Source organism: Phyllobates terribilis, unplaced genomic scaffold, assembly GCF_046119375.1.
Source record: "Phyllobates terribilis strain yellow unplaced genomic scaffold, ASM4611937v1 Scaffold_12__6_contigs__length_324123572, whole genome shotgun sequence".
Classification (NCBI taxonomy): Eukaryota; Metazoa; Chordata; class Amphibia; order Anura; family Dendrobatidae; genus Phyllobates; species Phyllobates terribilis.
The window spans coordinates 172,686,169-172,689,332 of NW_027362772.1; positions in this window are offsets into that span (position 1 = coordinate 172,686,169).

A 3,164-nucleotide genomic window follows, 5' to 3' on the forward strand; every position below is an offset into this window, starting at 1 on the left:
AAAATTTCACTTTTTTGTGAAAATATCCACTAAATGAGGGAATAATATGTGTGAGGGTACCCCAGGCGAGTTCCAAATGTGTGTGGGTAGAATATATATCCCACGGGGGTAAAATTGAAAAAAGTTGAAAAAAAATTTTTTTTACTTAGTCATTTTTCCGGTGTTTATCAGACTTTCAGATAGGACAAATGTCAATGAGTGTTCCGATTTCAGTTCCAGAGCGATTCGCCCAATGAGTCCTTGATATTTAGTCGTTTTCAGCCAATTTTCTGGATTTTTGAAATATTCACTTTTATGTGAAAATATCCACTAAATGAGGGAATAATATGTGTGAGGGTACCCCAGGAGAGTTCCCAATGTGTGTGGGTAGAATATATATCCCACGGGGGTAAAATTGAAAAAAGTTGAAAACATTTTTTTTTTTGGACTTAGTAGCTTTTCCGGCGTTTATCAGACTTTCAGATAGGGCAAAAGTCAGTGAGCGTTCCGATTTCAGTTCCAGAGCGATTCGCCCAATGAGTCCTTGATATTTAGTCGTTTTCAGCCAATTTTCTGGATTTTTGAAAATTTCACTTTTTTGTGAAAATATCCACTAAATGAGAGAATAATATGTGTGAGGGTACCCCAGGAGAGTTCCAAATGTGTGTGGGTAGAATATATATCCCACAGGGGTAAAATTGAAAAAAGTTGAAAAAAAATTTTTTTTGGACTTAGTCATTTTTCCGTCGTTTATCAGACTTTCAGGTAGAGCAAATGTCAGTGAGCGTTCCGATTTCAGTTCCAGAGCGATTCGCCCAATGAGTCCTTGATATTTAGTCGTTTTCAGCCAATTTTCTGGATTTTTGAAAATTTCACTTTTTTGTGAAAATATCCACTAAATGAGGGAATAATATGTGTGAGGGTACCCCAGGAGAGTTCCAAATGTGTGTGGGTAGAATATATATCCCACGGGGGTAAAATTGAAAAAAGTTGAAAAAAAATTTTTTTTAGACTTAGTCATTTTTCCAGTGTTTATCAGACTTTCAGATAGGGCAAATGTCAATGAGCGTTCCGATTTCAGTTCCAGAGCGATTCGCCCAATGAGTCCTTGATATTTAGTCGTTTTCAGCCAATTTTCTGGATTTTTGAAATATTCACTTTTTTGTGAAAATATCCACTAAATGAGGGAATAATATGTGTGAGGGTACCCCAGGAGAGTTCCCAATGTGTGTGGGTAGAATATATATCCCACGGGGGTAAAATTGAAAAAAGTTGAAAACATTTTTTTTTTTGGACTTAGTCATTTTTCCGGCGTTTATCAGACTTTCAGATAGGGCAAAAGTCAGTGAGCGTTCCGATTTCAGTTCCAGAGCGATTCGCCCAATGAGTCCTTGATATTTAGTCGTTTTCAGCCAATTTTCTGGATTTTTGAAAATTTCACTTTTTTGTGAAAATATCCACTAAATGAGGGAATAATATGTGTGAGGGTACCCCAGGAGAGTTCCAAATGTGTGTGGGTAGAATATATATCCCACGGGGGTAAAATTGAAAAAAGTTGAAAAAAAATTTTTTTTAGACTTAGTCATTTTTCCAGTGTTTATCAGACTTTCAGATAGGGCAAATGTCAATGAGCGTTCCGATTTCAGTTCCAGAGCGATTCGCCCAATGAGTCCTTGATATTTAGTCGTTTTCAGCCAATTTTCTGGATTTTTGAAATATTCACTTTTTTGTGAAAATATCCACTAAATGAGGGAATAATATGTGTGAGGGTACCCCAGGAGAGTTCCCAATGTGTGTGGGTAGAATATATATCCCACGGGGGTAAAATTGAAAAAAGTTGAAAACATTTTTTTTTTTGGACTTAGTCATTTTTCCGGCGTTTATCAGACTTTCAGATAGGGCAAAAGTCAGTGAGCGTTCCGATTTCAGTTCCAGAGCGATTCGCCCAATGAGTCCTTGATATTTAGTCGTTTTCAGCCAATTTTCTGGATTTTTGAAAATTTCACTTTTTTGTGAAAATATCCACTAAATGAGGGAATAATATGTGTGAGGGTACCCCAGGAGAGTTCCAAATGTGTGTGGGTAGAATATATATCCCACGGGGGTAAAATTGAAAAAAGTTGAAAAAAAATTTTTTTTAGACTTAGTCATTTTTCCGGTGTTTATCAGACTTTCAGATAGGGCAAATGTCAATGAGCGTTCCGATTTCAGTTCCAGAGCGATTCGCCCAATGAGTCCTTGATATTTAGTCGTTTTCAGCCAATTTTCTGGATTTTTGAAATATTCACTTTTTTGTGAAAATATCCACTAAATGAGGGAATAATATGTGTGAGGGTACCCCAGGAGAGTTCCCAATGTGTGTGGGTAGAATATATATCCCACGGGGGTAAAATTGAAAAAAGTTGAAAACATTTTTTTTTTTGGACTTAGTAGTTTTTCCGGCGTTTATCAGACTTTCAGATAGGGCAAAAGTCAGTGAGCGTTCCGATTTCAGTTCCAGAGCGATTCGCCCAATGAGTCCTTGATATTTAGTTGTTTTCAGCCAATTTTCTGGATTTTTGAAAATTTCACTTTTTTGTGAAAATATCCACTAAATGAGAGAATAATATGTGTGAGGGTACCCCAGGAGAGTTCCAAATGTGTGTGGGTAGAATATATATCCCACGGGGGTAAAATTGAGAAAAGTTGAAAAAATATTTTTTTTAGACTTAGTCATTTTTCCGGCGTTTATCAGACTTTCAGATAGGGCAAATGTCAGTGAGTGTTCCGATTTCAGTTCCAGAGCGATTTCCTTGATATTTAGTTGTTTTCAGCCAATTTTCTGGATTTTTGAAAATTTCACTTTTTTGTGAAAATATCCACTAAATGAGGGAATAATATGTGTGATGGTACCCCAGGAGAGTTCCAAATGTGTGTGGGTAGAATATATATCCCACGGGGGTAAAATTGAGAAAAGTTGAAAAAATATTTTTTTTAGACTTAGTCATTTTTCCGGCGTTTATCAGACTTTCAGATATGGCAAATGTCAGTGAGCATTCCGATTTCAGTTCCAGAGCGATTCGCCCAATCATTCATTGATATTTAGTCGTTTTCAGCCAATATTTTGGATTTTTGAAAATTTCACTTTTTTGTGAAAATATCCACTAAATGAGGGAATAATATGTGTGAGGGTACCCCAGGAGAGT